Genomic DNA, 7,034 nt, shown 5'->3' with positions numbered 1-7,034 from the left:
AAATCTGCTACTAGGGTCTAAGTATGTCGCAAATCTTAAGGCACATTTACTTACTACACGAAAATGAGGATATACCTAAACTTGTATTAATTATTAGGAGTCTATACAATGATGATAGCGAAGAAACGTCAATGCTACATGGGGATTATTACTTAGATTTTAAGGAAATCGCCACATTGTTTTTAAATAGATATTGTGTAATCCTCATTTCACTACAAGATTTTTCCCATTGTAAATAAAGGCTAAAATAAGACATGCTTCTAGAGGGTTCAATCCCCCACCCCACCCCCACTCCCCTCCAACATTGTAACAAATATTGTTTTTTGCATTTCTAGTTGTAGAAGACGAAGTGTTAGTCCATGATATAGTTTGGATAACTGCAATATAATGCATGTGGTGAACACATTTCCCTTCTATTTTTAACCCCAGCATGTATATGTTGATATGTTTTCCCTATCGATAAAATTCAATGCTTCTGTATATATTGTGAGGTAAAATACTTTATACATGGTTATATAAAAATATCTTCAAGAATTGTAAAACTCTCTACAGCTTCAGGTTTTAGGACGGAGCTCTGATAGATATCAAGTAAAAATGCATTAAATGAAATGACCTTTCTAAATTGTCTTTTTACTCTGTACCATTTGTGCACCATTTTTAGAGGTTATGATCAAACTAGGCTTGGTCCTTTTTTAAAAAATCTGTCTTATGTTAATGGAAATGGGGTTTTGGTGCTCTCATTTTTAAAGCTCTAAGGGTTAACGCTTTCTTGTCACCATTTGGATTTGCTTTCGTCATCACGTTTCCGGTTTATCGCCACCTATACGCAAATTCATGCATCGCTGTAGTAAACAAGTCGTGTTTAAAGTAGTCGTAAGTTTACAACCGATCTAGTACGGGTATAAAATTCATATCCGCAGAGGCAATTCATTTGTAGGACATACAGTTCGTTGGGCAGTTGATGAAATATGTATAAAAAGGTGACATTTTTGTCCTCATTCTGGGGGAAAGTGGGACACAGAAGCAGGTCATTCTTCTGTTAAAATTCCCGTTTGAATCTGCGTCTGTAATAACTAAAGTGATCATTATGTAGTTCAAAATCTAGAAATGAATTAGAATCTGTACATAAAACCTTTTTGGCTAGGGTGTCTATGCATTGTTACCTTCGCATAGCGCTTAGGGGTCAAGAAAATCAATACTTTTGCATGGTGTAATGTATAATTAGAAGCCACGTCATTAAGGCCTTTTATCGATTTTTTTTCTCAATCTATATATATAAGTTCCCTTGTGATTAAGCTATACACGAGTCATGGGGGTTTTCAATTTGTGTTTTGACTGCTGTTCCGACTCAGTAGAAAAATTTGTCCGACACAGCAAAAATGTGTGCAACACAGTAAAAAAAATAAATGATCAGTGTCGATCGTCAACGAGAAAGAACTTCTGCACGATTATGTTTTGACAGCGAAGGACAGAGATCGGTGTCTCAGAAGGACAATATTGCGTAACTGATTACACCTCCCTCGATCATATATGTAAGTAGGTCATGCAATTTAGGAATTTAGAGAATGCAACGGTGTAACTTAGGCTTACCTTACTATTTCTAAACGACCAAGATATTCCTCAGAATCATCGACAACACAATCAAATTTGATTTCGTTATCTAGTTTCAAAAATGAGTCCAAGTAATGATCTTGGAGTAGGGAAAAGACAAAAGTTACAAAATTATAGGTCTGCGTTTATGGATGATAATGGCATTGAATGCCCTGGTTTCAAGTCTTCAAAACACCTGCTGGAATTTTTACTAGGGCTGTTTACTGAAATACATACGGTTAGAACAAGTGTTAGATAAACATTGCCATTGTGTCAAGCATGAATGTAAAATGGTTTGCGGTCCACACACGCTACAAACAATTAAAAGTAATCGTGTTTTCAATTTGTTTGTACGTCAAACAAACAATTGACAATGACAGGTATATGCTATATGTATTTCTGAACGTACAAAGGATGAAGGAGTGGAAGGGGTGTGGTTTTACTGTCGTTCCCTGTCCCCACATTTTGTTTTCGTTGAATGATCTTTTCATATAAAAATTGCATTTAGTTTTTCGGCGAGATGCCTCTTCATTATTTCTAACAGCGGTTTGAACATTACCGTTTGAAAATTACTTTTGTAACTTTTAAGTGCCTAGCTTAGGATTCTCATTGAGCTTATATGTACATCTATATGTTGTAAATATTATATATTTATTGTGAGTCACTTCTGTTACGATTTTTTTTTTCACATTAGAACTCCTACACAAGCTGCGAATCGTATACTTTGTTGCTAAGGTTATTTGCATTTTCATGTATCAAAGAACTGTTTTATAAAATTCAAACGATAGCAATGTGTATTATATCTCATTCATTGATCAGGTCTTCCAAAAGTCTGTTAGAATTTTCTTGGGCACGAATTGTGCTCCTTTGTTAGCTGACCTGTTTTTATATTCATATGAAGCAGAATTTATTTTAAAACTTCTACGTGAGAAGAAAAAATCTCTCGATGTGACCTTCAATTCGACTTTTAGATATACCGATGACGTTTTGTCTATTAACAATGATAACTTTCATTCATATGTGGATTTGGTATATCCCTGTGAGCTCGAAATAAAGGACACCACAGAGTCGTCCACTTCTGCTTCATACTTAGATATTTCATTGAAAGTAGACATTAACGGCAAACTGACAACTCAACTGTATGACAAACGGGATGATTTCAGCTTCCCCATCGTCAACTTCCCATATTTGCGTAGCAATATTCCATTATCACCTGCATATGGTGTTTATATATCTCAACTGATTCGATATGTAAGAGCTTGTTCTGGGTATAGTCAGTTTTTAAATCAAGGTAAGCTACTGACAAACAAGTTGATGGTACAGGGATTTCAACAGTCTCGATTGAAGTCAGCATTTCGCAAATTCTATGGTCGTTATAACGATCTAGTTCGTCAATACAATCTCGCATTGGGTCAAATGCTGTCTGACGTGTTTCATACCGATTGTTAAGTCGTTCTTGGCACACTGATTTTGACTGTGGATAACTCCGTTTACCTGATCAGGATATAGGGCTCACGGCGGTTATGACCGGTCAACTCCCCCTAGGCACCTGATCCCACCTCTGGTGTGTCCAGGGGTCCGTGTTTGCCCAACTATCTATTTTGTATTGCTTGTAAGAGTTATGAGATTGATCACTGTTCGTTATCTTCACCTTGCATTCATACAAACAGGTGAGTTTCCTTTGCAATATGAAAATGGGTTTTTACACAAGGATTGTAATACACACATGTTGACGAGTACAGTGTTTAATGTATCTGTATACAAACTTTTGGGGTTTTCTTTTAGATTGATGTATATAACACACAATCACTACAATGCTTAAATGTAAATCCATATGCAAATATGTTAGTCTAATTTATCATATTCGATTTAATATATCCTCTTGCACCAAGTTTCATGTTAAAATTGAGCTCTTTCCACTCTTGTTGATAACACAACATTCAGTTTCAAAGTTATCAATATTGCACATGTATGATGAATGTCTTTTTTAAAATAACTTCCTAAATTTTGTTTTCAGTTATACATGTATTTATCTGACTTATTTGGATTCACATTCTCTCCAACCTGATTTTGAATTCAAATCAACTTCATTATTGATTACAAAAAATAATTCCATCTTCGTGGTTTGATTGCTATATACAGATAATCATGCACTGGACTCTGTAGTACAAGTCATACAGATGTATGTTTATGTATGTATTTAAATGATTTTTGGTGAGGTGATGAAATGGATGTAAAGTGTTTCATAGACCTGCATCATTGGTGTGTTTTGACATGAAAAGCTGTGACACTTGTTAGTTAGTGTATGTAGTTATGTGTATTTTTTCTTTTCTGTCCAGTTGTTTGTTTGTTCCTTTCTATTATTATTTGACATACATGTATGTATCAAACTATTGATTTGTTTCATTGTAGTTGTATTTTAAAAATATTTCATACACTATTAAACTGGAACACAACAGTAAGTTAGTTGCGTAATAACAATTGAACACGTTTTACCGAAAACTACCATTACAACTGTTTTCACATTTTCTACCAAAACTTGACATTTCCAAAAGCATTCGTCTCTACAACATCACATCTGTAAGAAAAAAATTGCATAGTCATGTAGAGCATTTCATGATCCAGGGTGGGGACCGGAGCGGAACGGATCAGAAACCCTTGACTTTGGAAGATGGGTGGGGGCCAAATTGGGTATAAAGTGTTTATGTGAAAAATATTTGAATAGCATAGCCTTAAATTTTATTGATTGATTGTATTTTGTTTAACGTTCCTCTCGATAATTTCTAATTCATATGGAGATGTAATCAAGACGGGTGAAGGGCAGCTAACTTTAGGCCTTTTTTCGACGTAACAGCCATTGAGCAGTGAGGGTTCTATAGTGTGCCATACCTACTGTGACACGGAACATCCGTTTTTAATGCCATCTCCGAGGACCCGTGACATTCACACCTGATGCTGAAGGTTGGGCGATGGAATTGTCACTACCTTTTTTCACGACCTAGGTCTGTTGCGGCCGGGATTCGAACCCCGACAGTCCGCATACAGGGCGAACAGTCTACCTCTAAACCACTGCAGCGGTGGTAATGCTATTGATACTAGATTCTTATTATAGATACATTGTATTTAAAAAGAGCAGGTGTCCTTTACCAAAACTGTATATTACATGATCTAAGGACAGGGTTTTAGTTCCAGGTGGGAACAAAATTATTATAGTGACCATTGTTTTTAACATCATATAAATTTTATATTTCTACATGTTGAAAAGTTTCAAGACATTGTTTCCCATTCATATTTGTTATTTCCTTACAGAAAATGTATTATTTATTTGGGTTTTCAGTACTTTCAGTACTTTGATTTATGGTAGGTAACGATACACTTTTTCTCACTTTTTAAAAGGACCTTGAAGATCGCTAGAGATGCCTCTGCAAACAGTGGATGAAGGTAACTTACCCGATTCTGATAAATCAATAAATCAGTTGAAAATACAATGCTTCCTCTGAGAATAGAATGCACGCGCTACAGGGTGATAGAATCTAGCAACGGGTAACATTACTTGACAACGGATGATATAATTATTATCACATTCGTCAAATTCATGCATGTACGGTTCGCTGTGTATTGTTAGATGACGTCGTTTGAGCGTTTGTATTCAACACAAATACTCACATTGATCTTTCTGCTATTTTGTTTATATAATATTCAGCATGATAAAACAAATATTGCATGCAGTTGAGGGTAGCATTTCACCCTAAAAAAAACCCATTGTCAACCTTGGTTTGCATGTATTTCAATGTTACCCTCAACTGCATGCAATATTTATAAAATAATCAATGAAAGACATTTTCATGTGCATTGCTATCACTGAATAGTTCACGTTTCATTGAACAATCACATAATGAATGCTGAGATACACGTAATACGTGTATATGACTGAATATAGGTAAACTGTATAGAAAGCTAGCTGGATGATCATCTATATGTAACTACAGGAGAAGACACTGCTTAATAAAATAAACAATATATCACTGAAACACAACTGAACAACTAGAGAAAGAAGAAAAAATTGACTCCGAAATATCCACACAATACTCACTAAAATCAATTCAATTCCTAATTGCAGCATATAGAATGCTGTCCATTTATCTTTCCCTGAATGGTGACTGAAACTTCACTGAATGGTGACTGTTTTCAATATATGTACGTCGTTTAATTTGGAAATATCGAAGGTTCTTTATCCAGTACATTATAAACACTCCTATCGTAACCTCGGTGGTTTAAGGTCTCATAAAAAGCCTTTATTACCTATCTTAAGCGTCTTAAGTTTGACGCAACATCCGGAATCACCCCTCCCCCGCCTTGCAACGTGAACGCCCTAATCACTAAGATATCTTGACCGAAGGTTTATATGAACGAAAAGACCAGGACCCTTTTTCGCAGAATATCTTACGACTAAGATCAAAATTTACGAACACTGTAATTTTCTTATTTTCATTTCCTGTAGATTTTCTTAATTGATATGTTAAGTTCATTGTTTATAGAACTTGAATGCATACTTATGACCTTGTAATCAATATTTGATTATATGACAGAATTTTTTTTTCAACTTAGTCGAAAATGTTTTGTGAATAAGGGTCCATGGCAGCAAAGAGGCAGTAATAGAAGTGAAGTATGTATATGTGTGTATGTGTATAGACATTATATGTGTATATGCATATACATGTACATGTATGTGTGTATATGTGAATGTGTAAATGCATTTAGATGTACATGTATATGTTATATATCAATTTAATATAAAATGTGCTAGTTGAACCAAATGACAAATGAAAATAATAATTTACTGTATCTATCTCCCAACAAAAATGTGTAGTGTCACATATTTGGATACCCCCGTAATCGGATATTCAGGGGCTAATATCAATAGTTGTCTTTCTAACCCTAACCCTAACATGTATGTTCTTGCTTACTGTGCTTCTCACCAAAGCGAATTAGAATTGCAATATGAACATGTGAAGATAACGAGCATTGCTGAATCTTATATCTTGTTTGCCCATCTCTCAATTCAGTATCCCTTATTAGAGTTATGAGAATGATAATTGTTAGTTACTATCACATTTTCACTATTTCAAGGCCAAAACATACGCCTTCCAAACAAATTCGATTTTATTCCTTAACATATACTTTTTAATTATAAATACTTTCTACATTTGTAGATGTAATTATAGAAGCCCAATACGTTTTGTAAATTTATAAGAAAGTCACTTTATGCTGTTCTTTAACCTATCGAAAACGATGAAAATCTTTGTGTATTTTGTGTGCGGTCCACCGGGTTAGATATACATGTATTTTAGAAGCGAACGTTGTCATTCAATAATGAATGCTGGATATTTGTTTTTTGAGGTTGGAAACCTTGTGATTGTTAATTCTTAGAAGACTTGTTGGGT

The sequence above is a fragment of the Ostrea edulis genome, chromosome 7 (assembly GCF_947568905.1).
Source record: "Ostrea edulis chromosome 7, xbOstEdul1.1, whole genome shotgun sequence".
NCBI classification, from domain to species: domain Eukaryota; kingdom Metazoa; phylum Mollusca; class Bivalvia; order Ostreida; family Ostreidae; genus Ostrea; species Ostrea edulis.
Note: the sequence above shows the minus strand (reverse complement) of the source record.